The sequence below is a fragment of the Symphodus melops genome (genome assembly GCF_947650265.1).
Source record: "Symphodus melops genome assembly, chromosome: 14".
Classification (NCBI taxonomy): domain Eukaryota; kingdom Metazoa; phylum Chordata; class Actinopteri; order Labriformes; family Labridae; genus Symphodus; species Symphodus melops.
The window spans coordinates 22,739,953-22,754,186 of NC_136704.1; positions in this window are offsets into that span (position 1 = coordinate 22,739,953).

A 14,234-nucleotide genomic window follows, 5' to 3' on the forward strand; every position below is an offset into this window, starting at 1 on the left:
TTTCTTTGAAAGATTTTCTTCACAGACAGAGAAATATTTGTCCTGTTTGGGTTTAATCAGAACCAAGAAAGGTCTGACTTCAATGTATCCCATTAAAGAGTAAACCATCAGTAGAGCAGCAATATCAGAGATCTTAAAAGACTCGTTTGAGATTCAGGAAACTTTTTCTCCATCAGGAGTCAAAGAAGACGTGAGCACACTGAGTCCATTTCTTCTAAAAACAACAGACATACTGTATCTTCAGTTATAATCGTAATAATACCTTTGATACATTGGTCTCCTATTTCACAATAAAACCTGCGGAGTGATTGATTTTATGAGCTTTCATTTAAGGGCTGACATCCTTCGGCTGATTGGTTGATTAGTTTGCTGATGGGATATCATCCGACCAATAAGATTTTGGACAATCAGATAAAATAAGATTTATGAAGACGAGCTTAATCCATGAGTCCATCCATTGAACCCATAAACCAAAATAAAGGTGAAATGTAAGAAACCTAAAAGACTGAAAATCTCCTTATTTAGCAACTTTTATTATGTATTGATAAATACAACAATTATAATAGCAATATATCTGTTAATGACTGGAAAGTAATCTGGTATTTCTTCAGTGAAAACAGTTAAAACACAAATACAAATGAGATTCTCCTGTTGACTTTAATTTTAAGCTTCACTTTTTCTTTCCTTTACTGAGCAGCAGTCGTACAGTCATACAGCCCTAACACTGAGTTATATGTGTCATATCCCATCATGCAGTGCGTGATAACTGCTGAGGCTTGGGAAACCATCAGCAGCGGCACCACGCAGACACGATTACAGCTGATATGCGCTCGGACCTGCTGCTCTTCTGACACTTCTCCAATCTGCGATCGGCTCTGTACCAGCGAGCGCACACAGCACACTGAGGTCATCGTGTCCGGCCCACGCCTGACGCTCCCTCGACACCGTGTGGAACCAGGCTGACCGCTGATGACAGATGGGCGCTGAGATACCAGAAACCTATGTGGCGGTCGCTCTCACCCGAAGACGGTGTGAGGAGGCAGCGATGAGCCACCTATAGAGCGCACGCAGGGGGGGGGGGGGCGGGCCAAGTGAGAAGAATGATGGGAAGGCGATACAGTGCTAGGCAACAGGCTCAGGATTCACCCGGGAGGATCAGTCACATAAGTCACACGCAGGCTGTGGATAAGAGGAGCTGTCAGAGGAGGGAAGTCTCACGACATGAGGACTCCTAATTGGTGACATTTACAATTCTGACCTGGCAGATGATGCCAAATGTTTCACTGTCAACGGCGTCCTGAGTTTAAAAACTCCTCCATTATTCCACCCAAAGCCAATGGTTCCCTTAATACTCCCATAAAACAGCCGCTGTCTGCTAATCAATTGTGACCGAGAGTGATGAAGTCCTGAAGCGTTACAGCTTGTGAAGTGTTTCGTCTCTGGCAGCACTGAGAAACAAACTGAGATTTAAATGGGCATTTTCTTGTGTTATATTTTCTTTGCTTTCGATTATTTACCACATTATTAGCAATGGATTATTTGAAGTTCATCATTGGAAAACAGAGACAGAGAGTTGTACATAAAAATAATAATAAACATGTTGAAAGTTTCACATCCGATTTGGTCAAACTTGAGGAAACGTCAACATGACTTCAGTTCCATCTCGCAGTCCGAGACTCGTCTGAAACAAGCCAAGCACGTTGCATATTTCTTCGTGATCGTGGATGAAACGATGCTGCTCGGAGAAGTCTTTTTGGAGCTTCCCACATGACAAAACTTTGGACTAAATAAATCCAGAAACCTGTCAGGCAACACATTTATGAACGCCAAATCAAAGTATTCATTACAGACTAAGCGAGGGTATCCTTCGGCTGCTTTTGGGGTCCCATAAAAGTGTCCGCTGACTCTGAAGAAATATGCTTTCAGATTGATGAAGAGAAGAATAGTGAAGGTGCGGGTTGCATCCCGACTCTGCAGCCCCCCCCCCCCCCCCGAGGCGTCAGCGGCGTCTCCACACTGCTAAACCTACCTGTGTGTGTTTTATGGCCACCACAGCCGGAGCAGATTTGTGATAGCTTATCATCACAGCCCTTAAAGGGTTTCACAGCTCATAGATTCATTTGGTTTTGCCGAGTGATGCCTCAGCGTGTGCGCAGTGAGTGCCAATGAAAGAAAAAAAAAAAAAAAAAAAAACCTGCTGATGCAGACGGAGCGACATTAGTGACGCAGAGAAAGTGCGTTCAGAAGTCACGCTTCGACTCTGCGAGTCGTCATCTGTGGATGACACGAGTGAAGTCTCCTTCGATGATAACACAAGTGTCTCGCCACGACGGCAGCCAACGACTTATTACTCACATAACAAGCTAACATGAAGCTTTGTGATTGTTAGCTGTTAAGGGTGTCAGTGAGAGAGCGGGGCGGTTAGGGAACGCTTGTTAGCTGAGACAACCACACTTCATTATCACCGGCTGAAAACACAGCGCAGACGCTCCGGTGACACCGAGGACGCCGTCATCATGGTGTAGTGTCTCTCACGGGAAACTGATGAGTTCATACAGCAGAGGTGAAGACATTGTGTAAATGATAGATGAGATCTCCTCCCGTGACGTTTAACCTCGTGATTTTCATCGTTGAACGAAAAATGATCGGATTGTAAAAATGGATCATGATCCAAACGGATCATGGCTCCACTGATCAACGGAGTGCGACCCGCCATGGCGGAGACTTTCTTTATTGTCACTCACATTTAGGGGTGGGGAGCTCGGTCACCAGGGAGGAGCTCGGGGGGGTCGAGCCGCTACTCCTCCACGTCGAGAGGAGTCAGCTGAGGTGGCTCGGGCATCTGTTCCGGATTCCCCCCCCCCCGGGATGCCCCCGAGCATGTCCCTCCAGGAGCGGGCCTCGGGGTAGGCCTGGCCTGGGAACGCCTCGGGGTCCCACACCAGAAGAGCTTGAGTGACTGGGATGAGGGAGATCTGGGCGTCCTGGCTAAGATTGCTGCCCTCGCGACCCGGTTGAAAATGGATGGATGGTCATTCAAATTGGAACTTTACAGTGCAGATAGTTTAGCCTTCTATTTCTAAACACGACGGCTTCATCCCTGTGCAGAGTCTCAGTAAAAAGAAGGCAGTCCCACGGTACTCACAAGGAGTCTTTTTGAAATATATGTGATCACATTTTCACAAAGATACAGGTCGCAAAGCATCGGCATGAATGGACTTAGACTGAACCTTATTGATCCCTCAGGAGCAGCATGTAAGACTAAATAAAATGTAGCAGGTCACAAAAAAGTAACAATTTAAAGATTAAGATCAAATAAATGATAGAACACTCAGTCGGAAAAATATACAAAATATTCAAAATATGCATCGTGATGATGGAGGTGAGCTCACAGCTACACACTCACACACTGATGGTAGAGTGTGTGGAGCGTCTTTCCCTCTGTGAGGACACATTAGCAGCTTCAGCAGCTGGGAATTGAACCCCCAAACCTTCCGTTTCAGAGGCGACCAACGCCGAGCCACAGTCGCCCCATTCGTACCCTCACCCAACAAAAGATGGAATCACTATACCCTAAACACGTGAGTGAGACTTTGCACATGTTGAGATGAAATGGATCTATGGGTTTATAATCGTTTACTCTGGTTTTACTGAGACCGAGAGCTCTTTATTAAGAACACGATATAACACAGTGTTTACAGGATAGTATCATTTGACAACAAAATGATGACCATGGCCATGGATCTTAAGAATAAAGCTTATTGTAGTTCACTGAGGTGAAAGCTAACAGGAAGTGGCTGGTAACAAAACATTTGCTGACAGATCCAGACTCCAACTTTTGGTTTTCCACGCTGAAACAAAAACCTTGAATCAGTGCCAACGATCCGCCTGACACTTCAGAACACATCAGGCCATTCGCCTCTTTTACCTCCCTGTCTGTCTGTCTGTCTGTCTGTCTGTCTGTCTGTCTGAACACCCAGTCACTCAAAATGTAATTCAACAAAGACATCTCTCCACAATTTCACCAACTTTTCTTTGGAGAGACGTGTCGGGCTTCTATCAACTACTTTATTTAAAAGTTGATGAATAAGTTATAAACGCTTTACAATTCAGAAAGAGCATTTATAAAACATGTCATGATTAAATGAAGAACGCCTGCTTGATGTTTGTGCACTATTTATTTAAGTCTCTTGGCCTTTCAGCCTGTAATGAGGATAAATCTGTCTTAATTTTAACAGCCAACTTCAGAGGGAAAGTAAAGAGCTTCTGCTTTTAAGCAGAATTTTTAACGAATGAAGAAATAAAACAAGTGTTGTAAATGAATACAGTCAAGTATTGTCTGAACAAAGAAGCAATGCATACAACAATGCTTGAGCGTGCAGCACTTCAGCAGCTGAACCGGTGGCCCCGCCAACACGAGTAGTTTAGCGCCGCATCATCCGGTTGAAGGTTATTCCTGTCGGCTGTCTAAAGCGGCGACTGTCACGAGGTCGAAGTAAACACCGGGTTATTCAAATGAATGTTTCAGATGGGATCAGAAAGTGTCAATCAGTGCGAGCGTTTAATCTCTGAACCTCTTGAGAGGCACACTGTCATCTTAATGGCTGTTTATTCACATGCAAGAAAAAAAAAGATGGAGGCTCTCCTGCATGCTAATGGACGAAGAATGGCAAGCTCTCAGATTCAGTCTGATATCAGACACTGCGGTGACAGAAGCCAAAGGGAGAGCGTGGGGGGGGGGAGAGCAATATATATAGAGAAAAAGAGCAAACGCTTCTATCTGCATCATGAGTGGGTTTGAGGTCATTTTAATACATCAGGATGTTTGAGGTGAAAGAAGAAGCTCTGCATAATGTGCTCGTGTGTGCGTGTCAGTCAGGGCGGATAGTAAACACAAACGATGGGATTTTACAGCAGCAGTATATAAAGCGGACGCGTCAGCTACAATAAAGCAGAGGGAAGTCTCAGTTGCTCAGGTCGGTCGTCCCCGTGCGAATAAGGAAGTTAAGGTGCTTCTGATACCAGCACACACCATGAAAATGGACAATTTTGTTTGTGCCACATTCATTTTAGGAAGTCATAAATCCTGTTTATTGTTAAAATGTTTTTTTTCTTTTTTCCCCCATTCACAGAAGCAGCAGCACTGACTTGAGTGAAATCACAACACACATGAAAAGGATCTAAATTACACATAATCACTAAATCCTCCTCCTTTTTTTTTAAAGAGATGGGTGTTTGTATGAATACTGACATTAAAGCTACACGATGGAGGATTTCGGTTTGATGCACTTTGGCACCCACTGAAGGTCTGCGAGTGCAACTGCACTGTTGTAAAACACGACTCCCGAGAGAGGTGAAGAGGGGCGTTTTCGTCTATGGTGAAATGTTTCATCTGAAATCCTAGAAATGGTTTATTATATAGAATCAAGACCAAGCGGCAACCTGCTGTCTTTAAAAACATGAAGCCAACGCGGAAGTGCAAAATGCTGCGGTTCAGGGTCGATGGAAGTTATTTTGAACAGGGGGCGCTGTCAAAAATCTTCTGTTCTTTTTTGGACAAAAAAAAAAAAAGATGAGCCTATAGGCCTATTTAGAATACATTCATAATGTATACATTTAAATATTTGTTTACACTCTTCAGTGAACACAGCCAGGGCCACACACAGACACCATCAGCTCTCAGAGGAATATATGCACAAGTACTTAAACTTCACAATAACACTTTAACAATGCAATAGGTTTGATCAGCTTGCATCAACCTGAGACACTGCACCTACATTTACGTCACGCACGACTCTATCAGCTCCTAAATCCTTTTACGCACAGCGCAAAGAAATAATCTCAGACAATCTAAGCACATTATTGAATAGCTCTCCACATTCATTACGCAAACATACGCACAAAATCTCCATCTCCAACCTTTTTTACGCAAGCCACAAGGAAACAATCCAAACCATTGACATGTTATTAAACAGTTCTCCAAATCCATTACGCACAGAACACACTATCAAAGTAACACTCTCAAGCCCCAACACCTTGCCAAAATACTATAGTGTGACGTTAAACTGCATATGTGAAAGTGCGCGGCGGCACCATGATCTTACTTTGAGCTGCAGACAGGATGTCCTGGTTACAGGTGTCCAAATGTCCAGGTGCGCTCTGGGGTCGTGGAAACAAAGTCTCTAATGAGGGGACGAATGTCCAGAGAGTTCATGATGTCTGTGTTGGCATACATCAATTAAAGGTTTGTGAGTCTTTTCTGGGTCATCATGGTGCTGCGTGTCTTCAAAAGACGTAAGGCTGAGAAAGTGCGCTCAGGTGAGGCCACAGAGACGTGAAGGCACAGACGGAACTCAATCAGTGTTTCTGTCTCTGAAAACATGGCTCTTGTTTGTTACTGGAGCTTAGTCCATCACGATGCTACATCTTGAACTGTGCCACTCGTAGACCGAGCATGGAGCGAGCTGGGAACCTTTTCACTTTACTCGGCGTCTGCAACCACGAGCCTACCTGACGTTGACAACGTAACTTCCGTGAACTTGTGTTGATTAGGCCTAAAAATAATTAAATCAAAATCAAGAAATACATGTAATAGGCTACGCGTGTCAAAATCTTTTCCCATTCATAAAGGAATGGGAAAATGGAATTTATAAATTGTGCAAAAATATTTTTAATAATTAAAATTTATAAAGAGCTCCGCCTCGCCACTAGGGGATGCTGCAGCACCCCCAGCACCCCCACTTCCTGCGGCCATGCTGCAGTTAGTCGAGTGTCCGCTTGAGGCTATGTGACTGTGAAATAAATCTGTTCATATCGGGACATATCTGTGATCAAACGAGCTGATATCGATCATTGGATACGCTGAAGTCGGCCGATTAGTCAGCTTAAAGCTCAACAAAATATAATGAAGAGAAACAAACCTGTCGAGATGCATGTGATAGGGAGGGGAGACTCTCAAAGAAACAACAGCATTTCTAAAGAAAGATGAATGGAGCCAGCGCTTCAGCATTCATCATTTAGGAGGATCGTCCTCTTAATTGCATTATGGGGTTTTCTTTCTTCAAGAGGTGCAGCGCGGCGCGGCAGACTCCTTTTTGTTTTGTGTCTTTCTTCACGGGATAAATAAATCATGAGTTTAAAGTGCAGGTTCCAAGAACAAGAACACGAACACATGAATTGTTACAGATGTAGGGATGCTTTTCTCGATCTGACACAAAACCAAGCTTTTTTTTTTTCCTCTGTTACGTGTGGAATAGTTTCTACAATGAGACTGCTAGCTTCTCCTTATGTTCATGTGGAGTTAGCGCCTTTGGACTAATAGATAATGAGGTTAGCGTCTACAAACATACTGTGTAAATACTTCCCTGACAGATAGATTTTTTTGAAGCAGATCCTTGATAAGAATGTAGACAGCTAACTGGAGACGTGCACTTTTCTTTTCTGCAGCCAGGACATCTGTCATCTGTTTCTCCTCGTGCTGCTGTCAGGACGGTCTGATTGATACAAACTGGTGCCACAGAGGACTCCACCAGACGACGCTCCCTGCTTTCTTCTCTTTCTTTGCTCGTGACAAATGTAGCCTCTAAGTGTCTGTGGCAGACTGTGATCCTGCAGGACCCTTCACGTTGCATATGAACGTTACATTTTTTTGTCATTAACTCCAGGTGCACCATGCATCCAGTCTTTCCCCCCCCCCGTTCTGTCATTGCTGGTCAGAGCTGCACAGCCTGTACGCCGCTGCGCTTTCCCTTTCCGCTCTGTTTAAACCAAGTCCAGATAGGCGGAAAACGCATGACAGACAATCTCTGCCCTACTTGCAGCTACTCTGCACAGACACGAACACCACACAGAGAGGGAGACAAGTAGAAGTGAATCTGCACAAGTCAGCCCACTCTGGGAAAAAAACAGGGCTGAGGGCCAGTCCTGAATCCGCCTCTGGCTGTCCTTGACGAACCTCCAGGCCAGAGCCTCCCGGGTGGTCTGAGCAGCGTGGAGCTCTGAGAAGATTTATCTGGATGCTTGACAACTTGTGCACGGCTCATCCCGGCTGCTCACGTCCCCACAGAGAGCACATGTCACTGCCTTAAAAGCAAAGCTGCCTGACAATGACATTGTGGGATTTTTTTTTTTTTTTTTAAATCCGGGTTTCACTTTTTTTTTTGAGCACTGTTGAAAAAGTTTGAAGAGAAGGAAGTTTGAGTTGGTGCTTTTGTATACATAAAAACAACAGAAAAAATTAACAGCTATACTGATATTGACTTGTTAAAGATGAAGACTAAAACGATGGCTTTACAATAAACATAAGGGAGGGAAGCACAGGGTCACAATAATGATGTCACAGCGATTCTGCATTGATGGATGGACTAAAATGACACGTTGATTAGGGCCGATTTGAATTTCGATTCTGGGGGTCAGCATTCGATTCAGATTCGATTCTCGATTCCAAACGATTATGTATTGATGATTCAAAGTTGATCTTTTAAAAATGAATACACGTCACAATCTACGCCAATCATCATCTGATAGACTGGTTTTATTCCTTGATGCTTCATTTGACATTCTACTGAGTTCAAGAGCTAGCTTTAGCACTTAGCAAGGAGGGACTGATTTGTTCAACAAAAAAAAATTGAATAAAAAATCTATTTTTAAAAGTGCTGAATCAATTTAAAATCTAACAGGTTTCGACTTTAAATTTTTACATAAATTGTGTATTTTTTTGTTCCTGACCTCTAATGTGGATGTCAGATGAGCTGAAGAATATAAAATGCCTCTGAAAATTGAATTGAAGGACAAATGTACTCGCTGCACTTTGGTGTTACTTTCACCTCTGAAAGTGATTCATCCTTCAACTTCTTTTCAAAGCCCACCTAACTTCTTGTCCACATGTTTCTCATTCAAATATTGTCCTGCCTTCACTGCAAATGCAGCAAACTGCAGATAAACTAACCTCTTTGCAAAGTTTGGACAGAATCCTTCTTTCAGAGGCGGCAGATGTTGGAGACAGGAAAATGACATTTGGCTCTCTTTAATGTATGATTGTTTTCGATTAAAATTTAAAATGACCCATCCTGTTTCTGAGGGAAGTCGTGCCAGGCCTTTTGGAAGTGAAATAAATTATTTTAAAGACAAACTTGCTTCTAAAAAAAAAAAAAAGCACAAACAGCTTCAAATTAAATGTTTATATAACCTACCACATTCAAGCCATCTGTGTGTGGTGCTGTGTCACTTCAGTTCATAAATCTCTTTCTAATGTTTTTCCACGCCGTCTTTGTCAGCAGTTAACAAATATTAGACGCACTGCAGTTTAAAACAATGCAGTCCCAGTGATTCTATGCAATCTGAAAAACCTGCTGTACTAACACAACCCAGAAGGTTTTTTATCACACGCACCCACAGAAAGCCCACAGGAGGGTGTTCGACGTTGCTGTGGCCCAAAGACTTTCAGACCTCGGAGCCTCATTATTGCTTATTTGTTACCGTTCCTCTAAACCATCAGTCCACGAGAATGTATTTGAAGAGATTACCTCAGGGTCACTTTAAACCAAATAACTGCTCACAATTATGTTTTTCTAATTATGATTATTTCATGATTACATTACAGTGCTCCCTTGCTGTAGTAAACACAACATGGTCTCCGGGCTATTGAGGCAAAGAGGTGACAATGTCACTAAAACCAATTAAAAAGCTATCAGAGGGAGGTGCAAAAGAAAACATTTCCTATTAGATTGCAGAGTTAACCACTGGCCTGAGCCAAACGTGGCCACAGGAGCAGTAAGATGTTATTACTCTCTGCAGGCGCCGTGTTGTTATTCCTCCGTGTTGTTGGATGCTAAAGTGGGCTCAGTAATGACCGCTAACAGCACTTCCCGCTGCTGTTCTGAGAAATCATCACGAGTCACCATCTCTACCTGACGCGTCATTGTTCACATGAACTCTCAAAGGCGTCTGGTACATTTTGAATGAATCATTTTCTCCCAGCTTAGGGACACAGGCGGGACGGCTCGGATCTTTCCTGCACAATGAAGTCTTCTGACACTTAAGTCCTGATGGTGCAGTGTGCAAGGTCGTGTTTTCTGACATTCATTTTCATGTTTTCGTGTGTTTATCTGAAGATTTACACAACCAGGCCCACCTACTGTAAGGTTTTAAAAAGCTTCACAGTGTACAGAAGAGACAGTCAAATGTGGTCTGACTCTTTAAAAAGGACACACAGATGTAATTTTGCAAAAACTGATGCGCTCGCCTTAAGTGCTGCCACTTCACTCATCCATCCAGCGTTATTCAGTGGACTGATCACACTTCAGAAAGTCACCGTTTAATGCGTTCAAAAAGCACTTAGTCGTCTTCAGCAAAGCCACGCTCAAAACATTGAACTTTCATGTCTAATAACATTTTTGAGGAACTTTCTTTTTGTGTGAATTTTGGCGCCCCCTATGGACAAAGCTGTAACTATGTTATATGTGTAAATTGTGTTTGCGCTGAGAAATGTTATATTGCGATAACTATTGATAACCTTTTTTCACCCCGGCGTCGTGAAACAGGTAACTCACTCTTTGTGAATTTTTGCTGGTGAAAATGTAAACAAAGGCTGCTTCAGAAACATCCGACCCATGGCAATGATTTAAGAAATGTATATATATATATATATATATATATATATATATATATATATATATATATATATATGTGTGTGTAGAAAAAAAACAATCTTGTTGATGATGGTCTTTTTAGGCTGTCTGTTATATAACCCACTAAAAAAAACCCTCAATGCTAAGCTAAGCTAACTGCCCCTGCCTCTCAATTCATCTTAAGACAGATGTGACATGAGGAAGACTTTATTAATCTAACTAGTTGATTGATGCCCTGAGCAGCCTGAATAAAATGAATAAAAATATAACTTGGAATGATTTCGGGTGTGTTGACATCCCACGGCGTATTGAATCAGTGTTTACTTTTTTGATGTCTTTTTTCTATTTTAGGTTACTTGTAAATTTTTGGTCGAGTGAGTGAGATCTAATCCTGCTCAAAAAAAAAAAATACGATGGAAAAGATAAAAGTATAACATCACGCATCAAACAAGCTTTAAATGTTTAAAGACACCAGCAGGTTTCCAAACTCTAATTACACAGAAAACACGCAGGCTACCCTTTTAGCTACAGGTGTATTTATAATTAGAGAACTGCATTAATGTTTAAAGAGCTGAACCGCTTTCAGTGCAGATCTTTTTTTGTGTGTGGAGAGAAATTAAACAGTATTATGGTCTGTTTTGGATCATGACCTCATCCCACTTAAAGCATCTTTGTGCGAAAGCTCTCCACTTCAACAAATCCCACGCTCTCATCTCATATTGTATTCCTTGGGAAAATATGGTATTTTAAGGGTTAAAAGGATTTTTTTCCCACAAGCTCTCCCAGTTCTACGGCCAGGGCATTAACATGTGTTCACATCAGCATTAGAGAGTTGAAGTGTAGTGTGCATTAGTGTGGTGGTTGTACTGTTGTTAAAACCCAGCTGGCTACAGTCCCTGTAAGAGGGCTTGAAAAAAAAAAAAAAAAAAGCTCTGAACCTAGAAGGCGAGTCACGTAACATCCTTGAACGGATGTGTAGAGTGAAGGGACTAAGTATCAGATTAAAATATACACACGTCAAAACTTCGTCTATATGTTGAGGAGCATGTTCGCTTCTTTGACTGTGAACGCTGGGCTTTAAGCCATTTGGATTATGGAATCAGGTTAGACGATGGAAATAGCCTGTGGAAACGGTGCCACCAGCTGCGCCCAGGTACATGTTGTCTCCTCAGAAACAGCTCGTCTCAGGTACTGTAAGTCACCCTTAACCCCCCCCCCCCCCCCCCCTAAGGGGACAGGTCCCATCAGTAAATGATAACAACCCAGGCGACATCATTAGGCGACTGCTGTGTGGCAGCAGCTCCTCGTCATGGAGTGATAACAGAAACACTGAGCTGGAGAAATGCTTACAGTGCACTAAGAGGTGACAGGGATAATGTGGGCCATGCTCTTGTTATTCTCTGCAGAGCTGCACACCGTTCGTACACTCCGGCTATAAATATAGATTTGTCACAAACTGAGATATGGAGTCCGGATGAGGCAATGAGCTGCAATCCTGCAGCTGCAAAACAGCATCCAAACACTTATCCACCTCAACGAAGCAGGTGAAAAAGTTGGGCAACACAACGCTGGCAAAGATGGCACGTTGTGTTTGTTAAATATTGTGTTATGCATACATAAATAAGAGTTTCCTTTTTTCTTCAAACTCTTCTTGTTGCACCTTTAGATTTGCTAATACAGGTGATTTTGATTGTTTCAAGTTTAAGAGCTATCTTCAAAGTTACTAAAATCAGTCATTAAGCATGAAGTCAATGCAGATGCCAATGGCTCATCGCAGAGAGGTAAAGGGGACGTTGAGTAGGACTACTCGACACATCACAGAATCAATGGGAAACAGAAATAAAGTTTTTTAAGGTTTGCAGAATAAAAAGTAATCTCAATGGACATACACAATTAATTTAACCTGCGGAGGATATCTGTGTCTTTATAGTACGTGTATAAAAAACAGCAAACACCTACAATGGCGGCCGAACCTGGTATTGCAGCTTCACCTGATGCCATTGGGCATTTAAACATATTCAACCTCTGAGTGAACGCCAGGCAGTATACATCATACTGTTGATTTAAAAATTAAAAAAAGTTAATTTGTCTTTCCACTGCTCATACAAGGTACAAAAGTTCTGCAATGACTATACATTGTTTTTATTGAGGTCTCAGGACAACAAAGCCTTGTTGCTCTATATCATTTAAGACTGAAGATACAGTTTAAACCACAGAAGTCATGTTAGCTTACTGAACTAGCTAGCTAGCTAGCAGGCTAACGCTTATAATTGTCCTGTAAGGTGACCTGCATTTAACTAAAATCTAGCCTATTGTTTAGATATTGAGTTAATATGGTACTGCTGTTTATTTTAATGAAGTAAATAATTCCCCTTCTCGCTGTAGAGCTACATATAAGATAAATGAAAACATGGAGTGTACAGGAAGTGGACGGTAAACAGATGTGGCTGTTAAGGTTTGGTCCGATGAACCTTTGGTTTACATAATAGGGGGTTAAAATAGAGACTCTGTGTTTACAGCCCCCATAACACAATAATTCCATCATTTTATGACTTCTTTTTCTTTTGATTGTAAAGTGACATAGAGGACAATTTTAGTAGATATCTTTGAAATGTTTTTTTTGAAATGTGTTTATTTCTTCTTTTCAACTTCCAGATAGTATCCTCTGCAGGAGTGCAAGTGTTTGAGTGTGTTTGGTGAGCTTTGATCGGCACCAGTTGCAGGCAGTCGTTTTCACACATCAGCCGTGAAGAAAAGTTTTTCCAAAATGTCAGGCCTTTCAGAAAGAAAACAACAGTAACAAGCACCATCTATCGACTGACGAGCTGACACGCGGCCATTAAACCGAGCTGAACCTTCGGCGTGAAGTCGCAGCACAAACACAAAAAAATAAATAAATAAAAAAGTCAGACAGGGCTGCGAGACATAATCTAACAGCTGATGATGGAGGGAAAACACAAAAAGAGCTGTTTACTGATGCGGCTGATCTCTCAAAAGGGCACATTTGCCTACATTGTTTGCCTAATTATGCATTGAGGTGTTTTTAAAAAAAGAAGATGGCAGGAAACAGATGGACTTCAGCAGCTGTAACCATCTAATCAGACACAATGGGAACAACACAGCATTTCGAACAAGACCTGCACAAACCCCACAGAGACCAAGGGATGGCTTTTTTCTCATGGTGAACAAAAAGAAATCATCCATTTCTCACGGAGTTGATTGACTCAGCCTGAACCTCGAAACACATCCCCAAAGCATTAACTCAAATAACCACCCATCTCTTTACCTTGACCCAGGAGACGACCCGAAGAACTCACGAGATTCAGAAATGAGATGATTGCTATCTGGCTTTAATTTGCCTTTTCAACATAGGACAGGCGTCAGAACGAGCCGCAGTGTAATTGCCCTTGTCTGGTGTGCTCGATTGTTGGTCTTGAGAAAGAAAAAGAGACAGCAGGCCTCCTTCATTTACCACACGATAAAACTCATTCTCTGAATATATGGCGAGGTAATTGAGCGATGAATTACTTTTGCGTCAGCACCACTCAATGACACTGATTCTGATGTAGTCATATATTATCTCCCTCTTTGTGGTAATTTATCCCG